Source organism: Alligator mississippiensis, chromosome 2, assembly GCF_030867095.1.
Source record: "Alligator mississippiensis isolate rAllMis1 chromosome 2, rAllMis1, whole genome shotgun sequence".
In the NCBI taxonomy this organism is placed as follows: domain Eukaryota; kingdom Metazoa; phylum Chordata; order Crocodylia; family Alligatoridae; genus Alligator; species Alligator mississippiensis.
The window spans coordinates 278,623,899-278,648,571 of NC_081825.1; the positions used below are offsets into that span (position 1 = coordinate 278,623,899).

A 24,673-nucleotide genomic window follows, 5' to 3' on the forward strand; every position below is an offset into this window, starting at 1 on the left:
CCATCGCCGCCGCCGCCGCCTGCCCTGTCCCCGCGGCGCCCCCGCCCGGCCGCAGCGTTATGTAACCGGCCCGGGGCGAGCGGCGCCCAAGCCCCGCCGCAGCGCCCGCGACGTCACAGACCGCCGGGATTGTGACGTCACGCCGGGCCCGGGCCCCGCGTTCGGAGCGGAGGGTAGGGGCGCGCCCTGCCCCGAGCCTTGGCAAGGCTTTTTTCCTCCGGCGCGGGGGGTGGGGATGCATTTCAGCGGCGTTTCCCGGGCCCGCTCTTCGTGCACGGCTTCGGGCATCCACTGCAGAAGGGGTTTGTGGTCCCGCACGGCTCCACCCACGCCTGGTACAAGGGAATCGGCGCAGAAATAAGACTGCCAGTGTCCACTGTCACGCTCAGCGCCATGGTTCCTGTCGCAGTGCCAGCCCAGACTGCACGGTGCCCAGTACAGCGGGGCTAGGGGCCTGCAATAAGATCATCCTGATCTGGGAAGCATTTATTCAACAACAGGAGAGCAAGCGTTGGAGGGAAAAAAAGGAAGGCTTCTCCTTACTTTTGCAAATGGGAAACTGAGGCAAAATGTCATAGGCTCCAGCCTTGCAAAGGTTAGAGACCGGCATGCCAGTTTAACCCCCTACTGGCAGCTGCACCCATTCACAAGTCATAGCTGATTTAAAAACAATACATAGAAAAATCACAGAATCCTAGAGAAGGGACCTACAGAGAAGGAGCAGCCCTATCCAAACCATGCTCTACAACTCCACCTAAGACTACCACCAACCCTGACACAACCTGTCACAGGTAAAGCAGGAGAACCACAGCAGCCAGCGTCCTGCATTCTCATGTTTTGAACCTTTGGGCTTCACGTGTTTAGGCTTTTCTCTGCAACTGTGAGAACAAGAAACTTCCTTAGAAACAAGGAAAATGGAGAGTCCCAGGGAACTGCATGACTTCAGGGGCCAGGCCTTTAAGTCACCAACCTCAAGAGACAAGCAAATCAGGACATTTAAAAAAAAAAAAGTTTCACCATTTAAGTAGCCCTGATGAAATCACACTTGGGTCTCCAGAGACCTACATCAAGCTCTTAATCACAAGCTCATCTTTTCTCTTGAATGACTACCTCCAAGGCAGAGGAACAACACTATAGGAACACCAAGAGAACGAGAAAGTCATTCCACACTACCGCAAACAGCAACAGGAGTGACCATGTGAGCATATGCATGTAAAACAGTTGATGATTCTTCAAAATAGGAATGAAGAGACTGAAAACTACTGACCATCGTAGTAGTTGCTTCCAGTGTCACTCAGGTACCATTTTTGATCAACATATATTCTCCCTTCCCATCTTCTCAAATATTTAACACACCTGTTCACATTAAATATTATTTTAATACATTATAGAAACAGTGACAAGTAGGGTCTTGTTTTACCAATATGGGAGGGGGTTTTCCATTAATATAACCAAAAAAGGACCAAAAAAGATGAACATCCTGCAGTTTGGCCTTCAGCAGAGAATTTAGCTATAACCAAACCACTATGTGTTAAATGCCTAGGCCTTTTTACATGATATTAAAGTGGGATAGGTACTGTAGCAAACTCCAGCTGCTGGAAGAAGGGATTTTTCAAACCTAGGAAAATTATAATATACTGACTGGGAAAGCTTTGACAAAGTCTATTTTTACATTTATCTGGAGTAAGGTTTTTCTTTTAAGTCCATAAAATACCATTTTTCCTTTAGCATCTTCATAGGAGTGGGGAAGCAAATTTCACACTTGGGCTGGTAAATTTTCTTGGCAGTGTTGTCAGTTACCAGTATTGAAAAGACAGGCTGCCTGCATATTTCAGCATTTCCCTGTGCATCACTGCATGCTTGTGTGGGGCCTGATGGGAAAGAACTGCAAGAGGCAAAAAAATAATACAGCTATTGCTGTGTCAAGCTGTAGATAGATTTAATGCAGCTTGTCCTCTGATTTAGCTTTCAATTCCTTCCCTGACATTAAAGTCCCCTAATTTCCCTGGCTTCACAAGCGACTGGTAGGGAGGGCCCTGGGGGTGGGGGAGGTGGGCACGTGTCCCCCCCCCCAGAGATTGGCCCCTGACTTGGCACCGCTCAGGACAGGGCAGTTTTTTTGCCATGCAGGCCAACAGTGTTGAGGGGGAGCACTAAGCCACAGAACAGAAGTATAGGATATGGGGCTTTTGGCCTCCCCCAGGCCCGCCCATAAATTGTGCCCCCTTCTTTCCCCCCCTGCCCCCAAGACTCAGGAGGTACCAGACACCCCTGCCTGGCTCAGTTTCTTCACAGGCATAATCTGGCCAATACTTAGCTCCCTAGCTCATTCAAGGTGCGTGAGGATTAATTTCAGAGTTGATCACACTGGATATATCCACATATAGACCACATGCTTCTGCACTGGCTCCTGTATTTTTTACCAGTGAACTGTTAAGAGCTCCTTACTTCTATCTTTGCTTTGGGTACTTCTTCAGTCTTACTCTCCCACCCTACCAATACACACACACCTAGGTAGGAGTGACAGAGTTCATTTAGAAATATGTTCTATGTGATTGAATAGGATTGATGACCTGGAGGATGGCCAGTCCATCCCTTGCAAAATAGGGGTGTCTACGATGTTCCTAAGGAAGTTTCCACAGAACTGGTTGATGGGAGTACAATGCTGGAGTAGTGGCACTTACCCCATTCCACAACTGATTTTCTTCTCCTTACTAAGGAAGTAGATGATTGATGCTAACTGTATTTATACTATGCATCTGTACTCAAGAGTAGCACAAATGCAAGTAGTGAGTCATTTACTATGAGTCTACCAGATAAGAAGAAAAGATTAGACGCTGATCTCTTAAGACAAAAAAGTGCTTTCAGAAAGGTTTCCTTCACAGACTACTTGCACTTGCCTGTGTTGTGCACATTAAGTGTTGTCTTTAGCATTTAATCAGAGTTGCATTCAAATTCTCTTGTAACATTACTCAGTGTTGATGCATTGTTATCCCTTACCAGCTTTTGATGCAGGTTCAACATTAAATAAATGGGGTATAGATTGATCAGATTTTGCTATAGCAAGTGTAGTTTTAGACATGCTTAGTTATACGGTTCATTATACAGGCAACCAACATGAATTAAACAAATCAGTCATTGTTTTTACAAAGCCAGTGCTTTATGCAAACCATAAAAACAATTTCCACCACACCTGTAGAACCAAGAAGGGATTAAAATGAAGTGGAAAAGTAAAGTACTTCTTAGAAGAAAGGAGCTCATTCTTGAAATGCATGCATTTCTTCCTTCCAAGAAAACATCTCTGTTTCTCACTGAGAAACATTTGTGGTTTGTTTTAATGTGCAGCAGTTTTGAGTGTTTCCTGTGATAGGCAGAATGCCCAAGAGACTGGTGGGAAGTACCAAATACAGCTGCTAGCATGCAAAAGTAACAATGGCATAACCACCTCTTCATCTTTAGGCATAGCCTGTGCAGCATCTTTACAACGAGATGGAGGTATTTATCATGTGAAAAGGTAGTTGGACTCCTATTTTTAATGCAACACACCCACTTATTTATTCTTGGAACTGATGCCAGGTAGGTGTTATACAAATCATGACATTTCTTTGTATGTTATTTGCAGACTGATATAAACTCATTATTCAAACATTACAAGTCACTTGGCAGACTTGCAAAAGTGACCTGCAAAGGGAAAGGCAGGGCTTAAGTATATCCTGCCAGTGATACACGTCTTTGGAATGATATAGGCGTCAACATGGAGGCTTTTTTTAACATAGTAAAGATGTTAAAGAGCTTTACTCTGGACTCAGACCTGCTAACAGCACCTGATTCTGTATGGAGTGTGTAAAAACACCAGAGGGTGCTACTAAAACTTTTATAGAAAGCTTCTTTTCCTCCTCAAAATTGAGCAAGGGACTCTAGCATTCAAATGCAATGGTACCATTACTTAAGGGCACTAGTACACAGCTTTATATGGGACACTAGTTATAATCTTTAATTCTGAGCTCTCAAAAATGACATTCATGGATAAGAGTGTCATGGTAAAGTTCCCTCGGCTGGACAGCTCTACACACTGAACCTACAGTCCAGTCCTATACTTAGACTTTCCCTTGGTCTAACTAGTCTTTCTAGCATCATCTCTTTTGTCTTCTGATATTTCCTGGGCAGACTCTTCTATGCCTTCACAGAAGTGAGGTTTCATGATTCAGTTGCTGGAGGACTCCAGCACCTGTTCAGACCCTGCTAAGACCCCCCTATCAGCTTATGCTCACATCCTTTCCCAGCACTCCAACTTTGGGCACTCCAGAGACAGCTAACCACTCTGTAGATATGACAGTTGAAACACATAAAACTTTCATGCTGAAAAATGAAGAGATATGGACGCTGACAAGAGTAAAACTCCCACTCACTCTTTGGTGCATCAGTTTCCTCACCACTCTGCAATAGTCTTTGGAAACAGATCAGGACCCTCTGAAAGTCCAAATTCCTCCTTTTGCATAGCCTTTCTTTCTGCTTTTCTTCTTCTCAAATTCCTGGTGAGAAAATTACAATCTTCTCTGGTCATGCAATATCCTGATTAGCCCTATCAGATAATTTGTTGCTTAGTTATTAGCCCACCTGGATGGCTAGATTTTCTTGGATTGGCCATAGATGTTTCTATTTGAGTAAAAGACCATCAACAGGCAACAAAGAAGGCAGACTTGCTTTAGAGTAAAAGTGGAGTTGTAGTTAGATTAAACTATATACAGAGAATTCATAAACTCAAGCAGAATTCATTGGGGAACATAATTTCCCAAATCATCTGGTCTACAGTTATTAAAACGGGAGTTTTTGGTCATAAAAGAAATGTAAGTTTGGACATATTATTGCAGCCTTAGAAATGCCCCTTAATAAAAGACACTCAATAAGGAACATAGGAAGCGCTTTTATGCATTTCTTTTAGGTGTAACACACATCTTTATGGGCAAGTGATAGAAGAAAGCCTAGCTCATAGAAAAAAATTAACACAACCGACTGGCTCTTCAGATGATGCAAATCACCATAATTTCATAATCCAATAAAGATTTGCCAATTTAAACACAGTAAGGAACTGGTCTGATTAGTTCTTCAGATATGCATGAAATAGATTTATTATATTGTATGTTACAGACTTTGAAGATTTTTCACGTGAAAATAACATTTCCATGAGTCACATGGTATGTTTTGGAGGGTGTCCACAAAAGTAACACTACCCTGAGTCACATGGCATGTTGGGGGGGGGGGGGGGGGCGGCTGTGAAGCAACAATCTACGTTTATATTTTGGCAACACTGGGATCTTTTGGCACATTGGAAAAACGTTAATAAAATACACTGATTTTTGTCTCAAAAACAGTGCAATTAAATTAAACTGGGAATAATAGTCAAATGCCTTTGTTTTCCCATAGAACTCTATACTGTATTTCTTAGTATTACATATGACAGTTACTAGGTTAGTTCTAACGCTATTACAACTAGCATAAAAAGTCAAAGTAGACTCCACTTTTGCCAGCAGTGAATTTGAACTGCTTTATTTATGCAGTGGTTCATTTTATACAGAGATTTTCTTATTCAGAGTGCTCTAAAACAGATGGTTGATTCTCAGAAAAGGTATTTTTCTCCATTATGTTAGTCTTGCATTCCAATGCACATAGAGGGACATGGAGGAGGGAAACTACGTTCCACATGTACCAGAAGGCAAAGTGCACGAAGAGCGAAGCACAGGCCAGACCCATCTAGTCTTGCATCTGTTTTTCCACGCACAAAGAAACCTTATAACCAAACACCAAAAGGTATTATCTGAGGGATGTAGTTATCCCTCCACCCCCATGACACTCAACACTTACCGGAACAAATATAGACCTCCAATTCTTGTTAACGATATTGTTTCCCCTGCGTGTTGGTCTTGCTGGTCCTGACCCTGTTTATTTTTGGTCTCCTGCCTTTATACCGTAAGCATTGTGAGAGGACCCAAAAGGCTTTTCTCCACTCAGCAACTGTAGGAAAAAGCCCTCTTGGTCCTCAGCAGTATATTATGTATGCTGGAAACTGATAAAAGAAAATAAATAGGCTCAAGAACATTGCAAGCAAATATTCAGGGCTTGTCTTCACTAGAATGCTATACTACTTTAAGTATCTTGGTAAAGTCATCATAGTGAGGATAGGGCTATATAATATGATGGTGTTTTATAGAAGAATAGCTAATCCCATGTGGAAAGAGGAATAAATCATGCCATTATAAAGTAATTTTATATAGATATTACTATTTCACTAGAGAAAGAAAGAAATTACATCCACTAAGCTGAGGGTTGGCAATTTATGGCTCATGGGCCGAATTTGGGCCACAAAGAGATTGGATCAGGTCTGCATTTTCCTGAAGGCGCACCAATCCCCAGCTGATTGATCCGGTTTCTGTTTTGCTAAGTGTGCAGTAATTGACTCTGGCTGCTCCACCCTGCACGGAAGGCTTCTTTTCCTCATCTACAGCCGTTCTACAGAAGAACAAGAACATGGCTTTCTCTTCCTTTAAAACAAAAGTGGAGTTAGTGTTTACTGGCTAATACACAGAAGCAGTGCTGGGAGGAGGTTAAAACAGAGGTGTCTCACTTCCCAGTTGAGCACCTTAACCTCTCAGCAATCCTCCTGCTTTGTCCCCGTCTAGGCTGATAAATCTTTCATTCATTTCTTCAGCAGGAAGGGTTGTATTCCAGCCCAGCCTTTCACTTGGTGTCTAGAGCACACTTCTGAAGTATCAGAAATGTGATTTGAACCTTCTCAGGCTAAGGAAGGCATTAAGTTACAGAGTCTCCCACTTCCTGGCTGAGTGATCTGTCCAATAGCCATTACATAAGGTGACCAACCTCATTTTAGCAGGGGCTGCTGCAACTGCATTTTGTAAGAAGCCAGACTCACTGAGAGATGCTCTAAGGCAACATCTACCAGATGAAAGCCTGTGGGGGATTACGCACAGGAATACTTTGTTTTTGGACCCCAGCTGGGGTTAAGATTAGGCTATGCACCAACCTGCTCAGCCCTCTCAAAACTGGGGCAAATTCAGGACAGGTGCAGATGCCAAACTCTAGAATCTTGGGGAATTGTTCGGGATGGCAGTAAGGTACCTATGGAGGCACCTCAAGGAAAAGGCAGCAGCTGAGCAAAGATTTTTACAACTGCAATTTTAGACTTAAGCAGAATGTAAGTGTCCTTCTCCTTTAGGCTCTCTGGGTCACCCCCACAAGCTCCATTTAGCTCTCTAAATTTCAGTTTCCTTCTCAATTTACTTCCAAAATATACCATGCTGCACAGTTCTCAATGCTTCCCCCCCAAAAAAGAAAGAATCCTTAGCTTATTTATTTTAGGAAGGATTCTATTAGATTTTAAGTGGGAAAAATAAAATATATGCTGGAAACATAGTAGAAGAGCAACATGAAGAAACACCAACATACTTTGTCTGTTTTTAAAACAAGGGGCAGAAAACAGATTTGATTTATAAGCTATTTGTAACACTTTTGTGCATTTTGCCCATGTTTCTCTATGACCCATAGTAAGAAAAATAAAATGAATACAGTGAAAAAAAGGTAGAATGAAGATGCAACTCTCACCACTACCTTTGCTCTGTTTTTTTTTTAAACAAGATGTCAATTAAACAACTTTTGATTTCTAAACTATTTTGCATTACTTTTATATATTACTGTCACAAATGTCTACTATCAGAGTTACAATTCATATACTTAATTGTTCATAGCTGTAAATTGTATTCAATAAAAAGGATGTTTTGCTCACAACCCAGAGCAAAATGCATCTTTATAAATGAATTACAGTAGCACCGAAGTCCAGATGCCCCTGGACTTTGTACTCTGCATACATATTTCAAATTACTCAACTTTTCAAAATAGGGACAATCTAATCAAAATAGCAAATGGATGAGAGAAAGGATGTACAACCTTCATTTTATAAATGGGTAACTAAGGAAGAGAAAAAGGGTTAGGGTTAAAAAAAAAAAATACTGGCTTCTCTTTGCCAAGTGTGTTGCTGACTTCAGGAGAAGCTGGATTTGTCTTAGGCCAAGTATTTTTGAAAATCCCTCCCCAGCTGTATTGTCCAGTCACAGAGATGCTAATGGAGAAAAATGTAATTAGTTGGGTTAGTTATCAGGCAGAAGGCAGGGTTCAATTTGCACCTTATATATTAATAAGGTGAGAGATGTATAGCATAAGATTTTGTAAGTAGAGGGCTTCATCAGATCCTGTGAAGGAACCGAGAGCAGAGCCAGGATTTGAAGCCAAATCTCTCCAGTCCCAGTCCAATGCCTAAACTATTTTACCCTTTTACTTACTCCCACGTAATTTGCTGTACATTTCTTTCCCTCTAGACTCCTATGCAAAACACATAGCAAAGATTAGTTTATTGAAATGGCAACAAATGGCACCCAGCTGCATTCTCTCCTCTCCTTTTACTGGCTTCATAATCCACAACATACAGTGGCAAATGTTAGTTTGGTACCTTGAACTTCCTGACACATAATAGCTTAGAAATGGTCTCTATCTATACCATTCATTCTGCTCTCTAGTATTTGAGCTTTATGTAGTACAGTTTCACATTTATATTTGTATGCAGTCTTTCAGCTGGTGGGAAACAGGTGCAAGGCCAAATGGCCCTTGCCAAATCATGTTAAGATTCTGCAGTTCCTGAAACAAACTTTTATTTCCACTTTCCTGCCTTGGTACATGTACCTTAACCCTTTCACAACTGAGGTTTTATGCCAAGGTAGAATGTAGCAGTCTTCCCTTGGATTAGTGCCCCCAAAATAGAGTCTATGATTGAACATGCATTTTTTCTCCAGTTGCCTAGCCATGTTTGGCTACAATCAAAAGCTAAAACCAAAACAAACCTGGGCACTAACCAGGTTACCATTTAGAAGCCAGAGGAGTAGGGAACTGCGTGCACGTGCACGCACACACACACGCGCACGCACACACACACACACTTATTATATTACACTGTCATAAATTACAGTGTAACCACTGCTTCCTCCAAACCCATTTTCAAGTGTTTATACTGGGATGAAGTGAGCATTTGTCTATGAGGTTTAATTGCCCGCTACAGGAATTTGGAAAAATAGTATCACAATGATGCAGTAGAGTCAAATTAACTTTCTACACGCAGACTTCCAGGAAATCCTTAGCACTTTTCAGGACTGAAATGTGCTGAGCAACATCAATCCCTGTTGCCTTCTACAAGTGTGGAAGGGGTTCAGAACTTCACAGGAAGGGCTCAGTATCTTCAAGCCTTGTGTCCTAACTCCAGTACTTTGAAACAGGAGTAAATGATTCCTTGTTATTCTGGAGAGAAGAGTTTGCTCTAAGGGAATATTGCCCAGCCCACATACTTCTGTGCTTAAGAGTTGTACTTATAACAGCACTTCTCAGTGAGCGCATCTACATGTGGTGATTTAAGTTACATCAGCCATTTTTAAGGCACATGAAGGATACAGGTCTACATGTGTGCACCCTTCATGCACCTTAAACATGGCCATTTTAGGTTAATCATGCCTAAATTTAATACCCGCATAAAGCAGGTATCAGATTTAGGCGCGATTAGTTAAGGCACCTTTACTTACGTGTAGACACCTTAAGGCACCTTATGCTATCTATGCGACTGAGCAGGCCGGAGCCAAGCCTGCAGGGCCCTGTGCTGCCACCGGGCACCGCCAAGACGACAACCCGGTGGATGCTGTTATGCAAGGAGCAGGTGCTGGATCTGGAGAAGCAGTTCTGGCAGCAGCGGTCCCTGCCAGTGTGCCAACCGACTTGGGACTAAATCAGCCAAGAGAGCAGGAGGCACAAGGCTCTTGTCAAATCACAAGGGAAAGGCCCCACCGTGACTCCCTGCAGGGGAAGGGGGCAGCATAGCACGGGCAGGGCCTTTGCTAGCGGCTCCCCTGCAGCTTCTTCCTTGAGGGGGTTTGCTGGTCAGCCAATGCTGCCCATCTGGGATTCAGGAGGCCCTTAGAAGCCTGCACTGGGGGGTCCATCTGGGACAAGAGCACCTGGCATGGCTTTCCCTGCTCTAGCCACCTCCATCTGAGGCAAGCGCCCAGCCCCTGCGGGACACTGCCTGTGGGAGATGTAGCATGAGCTCCTGGGGGCTTTGCACGGCTCAGTCTGGGCACAGCACAGGTGGGGGCTCTGCTCTTCTCCTTGGCCCACTTGATCCACGGCCAAGCCCCTGCCTGCTCAGCTGTGGGTCTCACGGCCCTGCTGAACCCAGATGAGGGGGTGCAACCCAGGCCGTGGTGCATGTGATGCGTCCTGCCACCCCCAGGCGCACAGCAGGGATGGGACATTGCAGTGGCCAGACTCTGCTTCCCAGAAGCAGCAGCTCCTTCCAGGTGCCACTGCCACTACTGCCAGACCCAGCCCTACTGCCTGGGCACCCTCATCCACTGGGGGCGCTGGGTGGAATGGAGGGGGGAGTGGGGTGGGTCACAGGGTCTTCATAGCAACCAGCCTGGGACCTGCCTGAGTAGGGTGCACTTGGCCAGGAGGATGACACGGGGCCAAGGCCAGGTGGGGAGCAGTGTCAGAGTGAGACGGGCAGGTGGGGGCTAGGATCATGGGGGGGTGACAATACAGAGCCGGGGGCCAGAACATGGCCGAGTCACAGCCCACTCCTTGCATGTCCCTGTGACAGGCACTGGTCCCATGGGCAGGGGTGGGTGTGGAGATCTCAGCTCTGCCCTGGTCCCCAGCTCCACACTATAATAACCCCATGATCCCAATCCCAGACCCAGCCCTGCCTACCCATGCCACTCCCAGACACTGCTTCCTTCCTGCCTGTGGCCCCATCCCATCTTCCCAGCTGAGCATAGGACAGAGCCACTTAGGGAGTTTTGATGAGTTGTTGCCAGTAAGGGGAAAGGGGTGCTGACCCAGTCCATGACAGCTCACCAAAAACCCTTAAGTGGCCTTCCAGCCCAAATAATTACCCACCTGTCTTACGGTATCGTAGAATCCGTTTTTCCAATGTATTTATTTTACACATTTGGCAGCAGTCTGGGTAGTCCACTTCACTGGTTCCCCAGGAAGTCAGTCACAGTGCCTAAGTGCAGACAGTCAAAAAGCCCAAGGCTGAATCAATTCAATCTTCACAGGTTAGTCTGAACTGCATAGATTAAACCAATAAATAAATGAACAGACATTCGCTTTTGATTCTGAAAATGCAGCCACATGCCTGACATAGACCAGAAGCCAGGGGGTGCTAGATCATACCTTCCGCTTGGCTGGAGCAGACAGCTTGGGCCAAGGACAGCTTGCCCACCCTGCAAGGGGGGTGGGGGGGGTGGAGGTTTGCTGAGGAGGTTCAAAGCATCCTGGAATGCTGGGGGACTGTGAGTTAGCTTGAATCTGGAGGGGATTTGGGACAGAAGTTCAGTAAACTGATTTATCCTATATCAGTTAAGTCTGATACTATATCCATCCAAGTTTATTTTAAACTGGTTTCAGCCATTTAGAAAGCAGCTTATGTGCACTGAATTTCTGTTGTGTTACAGATCTGAAACAGATTCTGATCACTTATACTCTGTCCTAAGTTAGTAAAGTCAAATTCCCAGTTTCTAACGACACCAACCGCCTCTATCAAGCAACATCACTGTAAGTGGTGATCCATATGGGAATACGAGCTGTTGAAAAATTTGGAAGCTTGGAACAGGCCAGTGTGTATCCTCATGAAATAAAAGTGAAAGAGATGAGAAATCAGTGAAGCCATGTTGTCTAGTTTCATTAAGTAACCTGACTGAAGATCAGCAAAAATTGGTTAACCCTGACTGATGCAGGAAGGTTCAAATTACACTTCCAAGCCTTCTTGCAGAATCAGCTGAGTTCTGGTGCTGCTCTTGTCAGATAAGAACAGCTAGCTTGTGGTGCTTGGCAAACGCACTAATTTATAGCATCCTCTGTTTGTCTCGATTCTTTAGGGCACTTCTGGCTAATGACCAGTTTCATAGAAGAAGTTGGTCAGTCAGTGCCAGTACACACAGGGATTAAACAAATCTCTCTCTAAATTAGGTGCACACATTTAAATCTGTGGTGGCATTGGTTGCATTTAATTTGACTTGAAATGTTTCCTCTCTGGAGGAAGTTAAAGTCTTCCCAAGTACATGCTGCATATTCAGTTCCTCAAAGCAAGTCTGTCACCACACAGCTGTCCCACTGCCTTAGGATATGCAGCTGTCTAAACTTCGACTGAAGGCATCATCAACAGGTGATCAAGAACCTTAGCTAGCCTCCCTCTTTAGGCCCCCCCAGCACACACTAGTTTTTGCATAGATACTTTTTTTTTTTTTTTTTTTGGAAACAAGACAGTTGATTAAACAGGCTCATATATCCAATGATCATAACAACATTTACTGTGTAAATTGTCAGGAGACTGACAATTTATGAAAAGTAAAGAGAATAGATAAGCCATCTAGCAGGACATGTTTAGATTTGTGCTTAATGTCTATTTTGTCCCTATTTACCATGCTACTATAAGTGTGAAAGAGTATTGCTTTTATAGACCCCTAGCATGTTGCTATTGCCGCTTGTTTAAAAGAGCTAAAAGTCACTGGTGTGATGTATAAATATATGCTCTATATAAGACTTATAATATATAACTTCCTTAGCCTGACGAAGGGTTTTTGAACCCGAAAGCTTGCTTAATAATTATTTTCCAACTATGTGGGTTGGTCTAATAAAAGATATCAGATTCACCCAAGAAATCTTGTCTGCCTATTTCCTTAGACCAACATGGCTACAACCTACACCCCTGCTCTATATAAGGACACCAGGGTTGCAAAGTCAAGTACCTGGAAGTTAAGAAATGCCAGAATTAAGGTAGTCTGCAGAACCATAATTTGGCCACCTGGTGCACACAGCTAATAGACGTTAATCACATCTTACTGTTTTCCCACAGAACATTTCCATCACTCAGTTCAAACCAGATTCTCAATTTTTGTGATTGCTTGATGTGTGATCCTTTGCCCTACCAACAGCATACTAGTCAAAACCTACTCCAAAGGCAGAATTACTAGTTTCCTCAAGGGCTTTCTTACAGTAGGAAAGGAGCTGTTCATAAACATTTATTTTCAGAGCATGCCTGTGAGATGAAGGAACATTTCCCTTATTTTATAGAAAGTGATAGGAGGCATGTCTGGCAAATCAGACCCCATTTCAAATCGGGCAATAGGAGTGATTGAAGAATGTCTTGGATTTAAAAGCTTGTCTATCCCAACTGCATAGCGGGTACTAAGACACCATCCTAAGAACTCCTTGCCTATGAAAAGCAGTTTAAGGGACTTGTCCAGCATCACACAGATTCCTTATGTCTGCGAAGGAATTCCACATTTCTCTAGGACTGCATCAACACTGCCATGAAACTGTTCTCTCTCTTCCTGCTGTCCCCTACCTTAATTGTTCTACACCAGTAATTCTCAAACAGGTACCCTGGGGTGCTGCCAGATCCTTTGAAGGGTGCCACAAGGTGTGAGGAGATAAGCCAAGCAGATAAGCCAAGCCCTGCCTGGATGATCCCCCATCCCTACTACCACCCCTTGCTTAAGGAAGTAAGCAGTCATATATAAATTAGGTTTTGAAATTCATCAACTGTGTACAACCTGAAGTTATGGAGAACTGCTCTACATCTTCTAACTTCTACAATGAAGGAGAAATCCCATTGATAGGAGTCTTCATTACACCACCCTGAGTCACCCTAAGATACAACATGCACTGAAGGCAGCAAATAGCCTCTGGAAAAGTCATATGCTCCCATCACATGCAAAGGCACAAAGGAGTCAGTTGCTCAAGTAACTTTAATTCTGGTAGCTCCCAGCTTTTGGGTGCTCAACTGTACAACTTCAGTGGTGTTCTTTTAAATGGAGTTGTTTCATTTCTTATTTTCTTTTCAAGGCACTTTTAAAAATAAATTGTTCATGTTCCAAGCAAAATCAGCCAAATCAAGTCCAAATCTATGAGTCAGTCCGGAACCATAAGTGGCCCTACAACCAGCAAGCATCCTCTGCCCCCACTGGGGGCTTCAGATATTTCCAGTCTTTTGGCAGGTATTCTATGTGCAGGCCCAAGCCCGGAGGCTTGGGGTTAAGATACCCCCAAGTTTCGCCTGTCCTCAGCCATATAAGCACAGAAGCAAGCTAGAGAGGAACTTCCCATTTCCATGAAGTAGGCTTTCAGCCCCAACACCTCGGCAGGTACTAAACCACACCAGAAGAAGTTTTTCCTTAAGCATTCCCAGAAATAACTGCCTTCACGGACCCAGATACATGGTGTTCCCCTGTCGTGATCTTAGCCTATAAGAGCTGCACAGCAATTCTTATGTGGTTTTTGGAATCCAGTAGGAACATCAGCTGTGTTGGAACTTAAACTGATCACACAGACCACGAGCCCCGATTACCTTTTCCTCTAGATCAATATAGCTACAACCTGGATACCTGACACATGGAAGATATAAAATTCTAGCTGATTTTTTTAAAAGAAATCTTCATAATTTCCCAAGAAGGAAGCAACTCTGATCACCCATAACCTGAGATACTGCTCCTGCCATTGTTCAAGGTAATTTGCATCATCACAGAGGCTCACAAGAGCTGAGAGACTCCTTACCAGATAAGAACTGCTTGCCCAGAGGCGTTTTCCATATATTGACTCCTCTGTGAGATCCTATGAAATATCATCTTTCATTTCTACCCAGGACAACTTTTACAATCTTTACTCTGATACCTGATGAAGGGAGTTCGTGCCCAAAAGCTTGCAATTAAAAGACATTTTTGGCAAAATTCTTGGTCTAATAAAAGATGTCACCTCTACCACAAGCCCCAATTGCCTTTTCCTCTAGGCCAATATGGCTACAACCTAGATACCTGACACACAAACTTCTGGCACTTGAACTCAGGATGAACAAATGGCTGTAGTAGCTTGCAGTCTTTGGCCCATAGTATAGGAAACACGAGACTTAAAGAAGTAGGGCTGGAAGGGACCTCCAAAAGTCATTTAGATCTTCCCTGCTTGGGGCAGGATCATCCCTTCACCAGTTTGTCTCTGATAACCAAGAGCAGAGGAATGCTGAGGCTCTAAGATGGATCTTGTATTCCATCCCAGGCTTGGGGTACAGACAGAGGTGGGAGGGAGCAGGGGGAAAGGGTTATGAAAGCTGCTGCTTGGAAGCAAACAGCAGCTGTTATGACTAACTGTTACACTTAAATAGCTACAGGCTCACAGAAAGTGTAGTAAAACTGCTCCACCCAGGGTTAAAACTAGGGCGATTTAGGTAACTTCATGTATTGCTATAGGCTCATACAGATGGAAGTTACAGCTGACAGGTTCTGAGCAGTCCCAAGCAGCAGCTTCCTCTTTGTTTTTGGAGCTGCTACACCTGTAGCATTGCCTATGTTCTCAGCAAGGGAAACACTTCTACTTGCACTGCCAGGTCACTTCGGTCACCTTTGCTGCCAGCTGTACATCCCAGTCCCATTCTTCTAACCCTTGTTAGTCTTATTTCCCCTGTCCCATCCCACATCACTTTCCAGACCAGTGAGTTTCCCCTCACCCTCGCAGCTGATCTGATCAGCCTCCATATTTGCTAGTTGCAGTCTGCCTCAGTTACACATCCAGATTCAATATCTCACCACTTTGGGGTGTGGAATGGGAAAGTAGTTAAGCAATCTCTCTCCAATCTCACTGGTTCCCAGCCTTAGCGTCACACCTCTAACTCATCTCACCAAGTGTCAGACTCCCTCTCATCCCACACTGGCTCCTAGTCTACTTCAGCCCCAACTCTCCTCTGCCACCTCAAAGCTTTGTTCCAATCTCTGCTCTCTTCCAACAGATCTACCCATTGTCTACTGTAGCACACGTCGAGCTCAGCAGGGAAGGCTCCCTGCACTCAGTTCTGGCGCCTGGTTTTGACAAAGCTCAAAGCAGCAGTGGCAAGAAAAGTCTTCTCAGCTTGAAGAAAAAACAACCTGGTAATTTAGCTCAAACAGCAAGAAGACTGCTGAGCATGTAAACTGCAGTTTTCAAGGACATGTAACCTAGTCAGTAAGCAGATTTTCAATACTAACCAGGGAGAATCCCGTGGAAATGCAGTGTCTCCTCCCCCACACATCCACAGTGTAGCTCCATAGCTCTGGTCTCCAGCAGCTGCAGATCCTTGGGCTCCCCAGAGTCTGACCCATCCCATGGGAGCAGCAGCCCCTGAAGCAGGCAAGAATCCCACCTACTCAACACCTTCTCCTCCCTCTCCCCTTCCCATCTCTACTGATGACTCTGGATGCAGGAAAGGGAAACCCTACCCATTGCTGTCCCTAGCTGGCCCAGGTGTGAAGTGAGCCCCAGAACTGCTCCAGCCAGGGCTGTAAGGCACAGCTGTACAGTTGAATGCAGCCAGGGACAGTTGGTGGCTTCACCCCCACCTCCTGCTGTCCCTGTTGGAGCCTAATTCCTCACAGTTCTCCCTGTAGGGCCTGGCTAGAGCAGGGAAGCAGGGACCAGGACATCAGCAGTGATGGGAGTCTTCTCTTCCTATGCCAGAAGTTTAAAGGCACAGAGGAGGGAGGGGGAATTCTTACCTGATTTTGGAAAGTCCTCAGCTTCTGCCATCACAGCATGGTGTGCCTGCCCATGGGGTGGGGTAAGGGGAGCACAGGGAAAGAAGCTAGGAGCAGGGGGTGCAGCCAACCTGGATCAAAATTGAATCTGCCTATGAGTACTGGTAAAGTGATATATAGTCACTCCTCTGCCAAATTTCCAAGTCACTGTTTCAAAGTATAACATTGTTAGACCTTTAAGAGAGTAACATATACATTTTTTTTTTCAAAAGGCAGGCAGGCAGGCAGGCTCATGGTGGTTTCAGTAAAGAAAAAAAAAATGAAAACCTGGAGCCCTGCTAAATTATAAGCAACTGATAACTAGGAATCCTGGTATTCCCCCGTGTAAAAATCTCAAATACTCTGGTTAACAGCCCCAAAATCCGTGATTAAAATGAAATACAGCTATATATACGCGTATCAATTGAACACAATGTTTTATTGATATATTTACAATTTTAAAACAATTTGGAAGCCTACTAGTGCCTCAATCACTATAATAAAATAAATTCTAAATACCTATACATGTTGGTGTTTGATTTTGGGTTTTTCCATCATGGAAAAATCAGATCTCCCTCTGCCCCCTTCGCTCACCAGGACAAATCCAAACCCTTCACTCCCCACCCACAGCCCCCCCAGCCCTGCCAGTGCCCCTCACACCCCACCCATGCCCCCCAGCCCTGCCAGAGGCCCCCAGCTGCCAGGACTACAGGGCGAGGGGCCTAGGTCCACAGACCCCTGCCCCCCACAGCAGCCCCTGAGCCCCAGCTGCCACCTGCAGGAGGCAGAGGCTGCTATGGCAGAGTAGAGCATGGGGCCTGGCTTCCCTTCCCCCACGGGCAGCATAGCTGAAGCGCAGCCCATGATAGGGAAGGGATGTGCGCAGGCTGCCTGCTGTGGGCTCAGGCTCCACGCCCTGCTCCCTGCCCCGCCCCCCCGAGACCTCTACAGCCCAAAAGGCAGGACCCAGTGAGGCAGAGCCAAGTGTGGAAGCTTGTTGCTGCTGAGAGCTCCACACTACCATAGCAAGGTGCCCACTGCCTGCCTGGCAGCAGTGAGGAGCACAACGCTGTACTGCCACCCCCACTGCTGCTGGGCAGGCTGGAGTGGTTTGCCAGGGTGGCACAGGGCCTGCAGCAGCATAGACCTTCCCTGCCTGGCCCCACTCTGCCCAGCCATGCTGGGTCCCACCTGCTCAGCTGAGGAAGACTGGTGGGGAGCCCTGCCCCATGCCCCGATCTGGGGGGCATGTGCCTCCCACATGCACCCTGGGAGCACGCAGTGGTGGGGAGTCCCCCCCCCCGATGACCCACCTACAGCTCCATTCTGCTCCCCGCCAGGGCCCTGCATCCGCACGCTCCAGCCCCAGGCCCCAAGCCCCATGTGCTGCCCCAGCTGGTCAGCAGCCCCTGCCCCTGTCCCCACCAGATTTACCAGCAGGAGCTGCTGTCCAAGCTGCTTGGCGGCCATGTGCTTGTGTACCTGCACACATACACATGATGCCCCCTGCTTGACCACCCTTCTCCTGCTTCCCCCAGCCTGCAGAGAGCTCTTTGCAAAACTGCAAAGTCTGCATTTTTCTTACGGAAAAGGGAAGCTCTGGGATTCCCCCCCTGCCGCCCCACCATGGGAAACAGAAAACCCAGATCCCTGTTGATAACATGATGTTCACTGGAAACTACAGGTAGCGTTAATAAGACACTGCTTATGGCCGCTTATAACAAAAAAATCATGATGTGTTTTAAATTGTGTCACAGGTAAGAAACTATTCCCTACCTACCTGGATTAGAGTACCATCTTACCATCACAAAACTATTCTAGAGTCACAATGAGGTTCCAGGTATATGTTTTTATGATGGAAATTTAAAATAACATTTATACATACCTATTTAAAAACAAATGCACATGCATAGTTTCATAGTTAATAGAGTCAGAAGGGACCTGAGCAGATCATCAAGTCCAACCCCCTGCCATGGGCAGGAAAGAAAGCTGGGGTCAAATGACCCTGGCTAAGTGATTATCTAGCATATGTACACACACACACACACACACACACACACACACACACACACACACACCTAAATCTAGACGGATCCACAGGAGTGTTCCTGACCATACTACACTGCTACAATTATCAACCAACTGCACTTATTCTTAAAGTCTGGGCATTCTTGAAAGATAAACACTGATAGAACAAAGGCATGAAGCACAAGCAATGGATACGGACTGAGTAAATTAAAGTTTTCACAAGGTTTCTCTCTATTCTTGTCATTACATAAAAGTGACACCAGAATATGAACTAGTTCTGATGTTATATGAATCACCTTAATTTTCTCCATCTCTAATCCAACTTTATTCACATATTTTAATAAAATATTAGGCTTTCAGGTGCTTGTTTTGGCAAGTTCTTTATAATTTAGCCTAGACAGAGTCAGATAATTAAGAATTAAGGTTTTACAAGTCTCTCTCAACTGCCTTCAATACCCTGCACAGCATACACCTTATTATGTGTCCTAACTTCATATGCAAGTTATGTTTTACAGTTGTTAAATATACACAGAAATAAACATACTGCAAGCATATTATCTGTCCCTTGCACATGGTATCATGTGGCCAATGTTGTCTGTTTAACAAGATAATTCATGGCAAGCTTTTGTCCAGCAGCTGGATAGATTTGCTTGCATGTGCATGGGAAGTCTCAACCTTAAAGAATAAAAATGTTTCTCCTACATTTTACTTCCTTAAGCTTCACATAGAATGTAATATGGTGCAATTCAAGTTTGCTCCTGTTCAGCTGCTTTGATGTTGAGCCTTACAAAAAAAAAAAAAAAAAGGGGGGGGGGGGAGGGGAAGGGGGATGCTGACGATTATAACTAGAGCTGTGGGCATTCAGTCTCTGTTAAAATGAAAAAGCAGGGACTTGTCTGTCCCAGAAGAACCTCTGCTGCTATAGGTATGTTAGCAGAGCCCCCTGGTGGAGAGGCAACATGTCAGCAAGTAGTTATGCCCAAACTAGATATTTTGCTGGTGTAACAGTGTTGGCTGGTGCCTAACTCATGGGTAGAAAAGGCTTTGGCATTTGCCCATGAGCCACAGAGAACTGACAAATACCGAAAGCAATTCAGAGTTACACAGCTCAGCTCTCTCAGATTGGTAGAATCTAAACACCCATTTACGTGCTGGAGACTTTTCACACAAGGAGTCACATCCACAGGCCAAAATAATCCAACTCTAGTTTCCCAGGTAAAAAAATTAGTCATGATCTTGTATTCAAAGATGCTCAAGCAATAGTAGTATCTATACATGTAAAGGGCCTGAAAACTGACTGGCTTTAGTCAGAGCAAGACAGTTCTATTTAGCATAGACCAAGTATGCCAAAGTGGCTGTGCAAAGATTTGCTTCTGCCAAAAAAGAGATTCAACAAGTTCATTCTTCTTCTATAAGACCAAGCAAGCCCTCAAGAACTGCCTTGCCACTGCTTCGCCTGGTTTAGCCACGTTCCATGTCTTACAAACCAAAAAAGGGGACAATGTGTTCCAGACTGTACCATGCAAGTCACACTTTAGATGCATCCATTACTGGAGATGGCCAAACCCTGATTAGAGGTTGTATATATCTATCTGTTCTGTCTGTTGGTTTTAGGAATTGGCAAAACATTTATCCTTTGACTAGCATATTACTATTCTACCTCATCTCCAAAACCTTACTCTTCCCCCTCCCTGTAAAAAACTAAGAACGCCTTCCTTGTGGATAAGGAAGAAACCGAAGGTTAGTGCAAGTTCAAAAAGAGCATCAAATGCCTCCTATCAAAGCCCAGGCATGACACACATGGAAATCTCACTTGAGGGGTTTTAGGAATAAACACTCATTCAAACCCCTCTGCCCTGTTACACCAAAACCAAAAACTGGATGACATGAAGCTTAGGTTTATTTAAATCTCATTTGCATTTTGGTAGAAAGGCTAGTATCAGTTCTAACTACTAGTAACAGGCGAGTCGCAGAAAAACGCATGTACTTAGAGCAAAAAAAGTTGGCAAGTGTCTACAGGTAGCATGAATCTTCAGTTAAAATGCTATCTGCCTGCTCAGTGTGCTGCTTCTTGTGATCCGTTCTTTGACGTCAAACTCTCTAAGCGTTGCTTTGTTCTTAGAGGTTAGGAATTCCATCAGATAGGGTCTCAAAGTTTCACCTTTGAAGGGTAATTGCAAAGATGCAGCCCTGGGCGGCAGACTACATACAGACAATTCCTTATAATATATTGCAATTCAGATAAAAACTGAAAGCACAGAACAACATTATTTTAAACTTTATTTTTTTTAAACTTCCCTTCAAAAACAAAACAAAAACTGTTATACATTTAAAGATTTACCAGATCTTAAGTTCAACAACCATAACTAGTTTGCCAAGTATTAAAAAATGAAATAAAATAAAAAAGCATTATAGAAAAGCCCTCTCCAACTAGATACATTATACTGGAAAAAAGTGGAAGCCCCATACCTAATTTTTTGCTGAATGAGATTTATGCAGCTGACTTCTCTTAGATGCCATGTTTTGCCATCTTGGTAAAATGCTTGACATTGCAATTCAGAGAACCGCATGAAGGTGACCATACATTGGCTTGGATCTTAATTTAAAACTGCTTTTATTCATTGTAGAGAAGGCTCTCATGCATGTACACGCTTCCAAACACAGAGGCCATGTGTTGTCCATGTTTGCATATTGCAGGGTAGGTTTTGGGGAGAGTCCTTTGTAAAAACTCAACTAGACTAAGTTCACAGTAAAATGCCCTTGCTTGAAAATATACTCTTACAAGATGATCAATTCTGACTGCATGTCCACTGGAGCACTTTTTTGGTTACATGGATTTGGAAAGATAGCCAGTGCTTGCCCATGAAACTTGAAATCCAAGAAGTGCTGACTGGATTGTTCCAACAAACACTAATAGTCTGCAAATAATTTTCAGACCACAGAACTTCCAGTGCACTGGGTTCTTCACCCACGAGCATTTTGGTGTAGAGACAGGAGAAGATGATCATGCACATTTGGCCATGTCGTTACATATGCCTGTGCTTGTTTTGCATGATGCAAAATGATAGACACTGCCTTCCTTCAGTTGCTTCTGTAATAGTATGAATCATCTTTCAAAGGACTCAACACTCTCAAGGAGTCAAAGAAAAGTTCTCATAGCCTTGAGGCTTCAAATTCAATTCAGCAAGATCACCAGTAATATGGATTAAGAATGCCAAGTTACAGCACCACTCAGAATCATGCTGCTGATGAAAACCTTGCCCTATTGCATTCATAAATTCAAAACTGCATTTTCCCTCAAAAGAAAAAAAATTTCAAAAGGTGGCACCTGTGCTTAGTCATCAAGTTGCTGTGAAATATACAGCATCTCTAAATTCAGCTTCAGAGTCTTCTAAAAAGGCCTTAAACTGCTGGTGATTGAGGCCTCTATATTTGATGAAGCTCTCTCACTCATGATATGGTCCATCTGGAGAACCTGAGCTACAAAGGCTTTTTGCTGGATAAAGCAATAGTAATGGATCATGTCAACACTGTGTTCATCAATAACTTCCTGGTTTAGGAGTGTTACTGGCTCCAGTTTTAGCTCCAACCATGGATAGAGCACCATATCTAGCAACACTAACAAAAGATGCCCACTGCATGTTGTTTAATGCAGTATGCCACGCATTTGACACAAACAAGTCTACTGCTCTGGTATGGCCTTTCAAGCACAAGAAATTCTTCACGTATTTTAAATTCTTCTATAGCTCCACAAACAAAAGTGATGACATGAATAATGTCTCTCTCAGCAGTCTCATCTAAAGACTCAATATGCCACAAACTTGTCACCAACGTTTTGAAGCTGCAACTTAAGCTCATCACTAATGTCCTCAACCATGCGACACATTTCAGACAAGCTGAGCTGACTAAATACACATTTTGTCTGGGCGACCCTCAACCACAACTTGCAACATGCAACCTTTGGTTAACCCACCATCAGGATAAGGTGTTTCCTGCTTTGCCATCTCATGATGGAAAGCAGAGCTGGCCAAAACAGAACCTGTGGTCTTGGAAAACTAATGCAACACAAGGCCTTTCTGTAACAGTTTTAGTTTCTTCTTTCAACCATCGCCAAACTCATTTTAATAACTATGATTTATATTGTAGTGCCATTTTACGTTGTATTCATTCATGGCTAATATATGTTGTTTGCAAATTAGCCGCACTACTTTATCATAGTGTTTCACAACAAGGCTAGAATCCCTCCGCTTTTCCTGGAACATTCTTTTTCTACTGACTACACTTCATTTCTTGCATTGATCCATGACCAATATAGGCAAAACTCGACTGCCGACTGACTCGGGGAACATCTCTCAGTGGAGCTCTGGTGTGTGCGCGTGCATGTGCATGTAAACTTAAAATCCCTCCCACCCCCATCCTGATTGGAAGCTTGGTACTACAGCCCCTGATACATATGTTATACAATTAACTGGCACATTGCACAATAAACTTAGGCTGGCCACACATGCTTTGTAAGTAAAACCGGTCACGAGTGCAAAGTAATTATCACACAATAAAAATAACCATCCAGCTATAAAAAGAGTCAGAGAGCTATAAATTAAGTGTTTGAAAATGTGTAACAACTCCATAGCCGGTTTCTATCCAGCTTTAATTTGAATGTGTAGCAGGGCCTCTAAGGTTGTTGCCAGTCACTAGCTGCAACCCCAATCTAAGACCCTCTTGTGAGCCTAACTTTGCATGCAACGACATGACAGCTTTGCGGAGAAACAGCTCCTTTTATGTTACTGAATTTGGCAAAGGGTCGAGAACCACTCCTCCATCGGGACACCTGCAACATAAGATGTGCTTAAAAACCTTCCTCTGAATGCCCCAAGGAAGCGGCATTAACATTTCTTCAGCAGATCCGCAACACCACCTGAAAGACAAGACGTGCTAATGAATCATTTCCGGACCCAGGTGGGTTTCATTTGTTGAAGACGCTGAACTACTTCCCCTAAACAAGAGCTTGGCTGTTTTGGGGCTGGTTTGAGGGGCCCTGTCCTCACACGCCCACCCTCCCCCTGCTTGGCTAAAGGTTTTGGTCTCGTCTCAAACAGGTTCCCTTTCCCAATCCCGCATAAGGCTGGTTTTTATTTTGCAGGACGCCGGTTAGAAAAAGCATTCGCAGCCCCTGACGAGCCAAGCACTTGCCTGCCGCGGCGGTGCCGGATCTGCCACGACGCAGGGCGCGCGGGGCCGGAGCGGGGAGTAGCTGTGGCGGCCCTCAGTGCCCAGGCGCGCGGCTCCCCGCGCTGAGCAACACGAGGCCGCGCCTTGCTCTCGCTGTTGAGTGATGGACGATGACACGGGGCCAGTCATCGCCTCCGCGGCAACAGAGCGGCGCTGTGGGAGGAACATAGCGCGGGAGCCGCGCGGCTCTCGCAGCCCCGCCTCGGCTTCCTCGGCCCGTGCTCTCTCTGCGGGCCTGGTGCGCCCGCGGTACGGGCAACCGCGGGCCTCTCTCCGCCCGCAGAGCCGCACGCCCCGGCCACCGCCGCCGCCCCAGTACCAGCGATGCACGTATCTCCGCACTCACCCTCCAAGCGCCGACCCCGGAAGCACTACCGCCAGTTCCACCCACCGCCCCGGAAACATAAAGCACTGCGAGACGCCCTGCTGGATGACGGACAGAAGCTACAGCCAATCATAAGGCCACATTCCACAACACTCACCAAAGAGGGGGGGAGGGAGGACTACACTCTCGAGTAGGCGGGATGCCGAGCGCTATAACTTGTCATTGGTAACTGCAGAGGATCGACGTCTACTTCATCCAATCCAAACGAGGCTACGGAACATTTCCCATAGGACAGAAGGGCTGGCAGGCGGGGCTTAGAAAGGGGTGTTAGGTTACTACTGGCCATTGCGAGTGATTGACAGTCCGCTGCAACCCGTCCGGAGCCCGGCCGTTCCCTAGCTGTGCCAATCCAGCGGAGCGGCGGGCCGGTGGGCGGTGCGGG

General features: G+C 45.0%; 1 protein-coding gene, 2 long non-coding RNA genes and 1 other non-coding gene across 5 annotated transcripts in view; 1 reads left to right on the forward strand and 3 right to left on the reverse strand.

The window, feature by feature from the left end:
- Positions 1 to 5,256, reverse strand: part of SYNE3 (spectrin repeat containing nuclear envelope family member 3) — a 111,952-nt gene extending 106,696 nt beyond the window's left edge. For both annotated transcript variants that reach the window (XM_019481628.2, XM_059723200.1), the window contains exon 1: positions 4,410 to 5,256. The gene's annotated coding sequence lies outside the window, so the exon portion shown is untranslated. The remainder of the gene's footprint in view (positions 1 to 4,409) is intronic.
- Positions 29 to 17,173, forward strand: LOC132248828 (uncharacterized). The gene is made up of 2 exons (XR_009460272.1): positions 29 to 1,298; positions 15,890 to 17,173. It is a non-coding gene; the product is annotated as an uncharacterized LOC132248828 (long non-coding RNA).
- A 3,766-nt stretch (positions 17,174 to 20,939) lies between these two features.
- Positions 20,940 to 24,589, reverse strand: LOC109281682 (uncharacterized). Its single transcript, XR_009460273.1, has 2 exons — positions 24,389 to 24,589; positions 20,940 to 23,592 (listed from the first exon to the last, which is right to left on the reverse strand). It is a non-coding gene; the product is annotated as an uncharacterized LOC109281682 (long non-coding RNA).
- LOC132248930 (small Cajal body-specific RNA 13) lies at positions 23,927 to 24,192 on the reverse strand. Its single transcript, XR_009460401.1, has one exon. It is a non-coding gene; the product is annotated as a small Cajal body-specific RNA 13 (non-coding RNA).
- Positions 24,590 to 24,673: the final 84 nt, after the last annotated feature.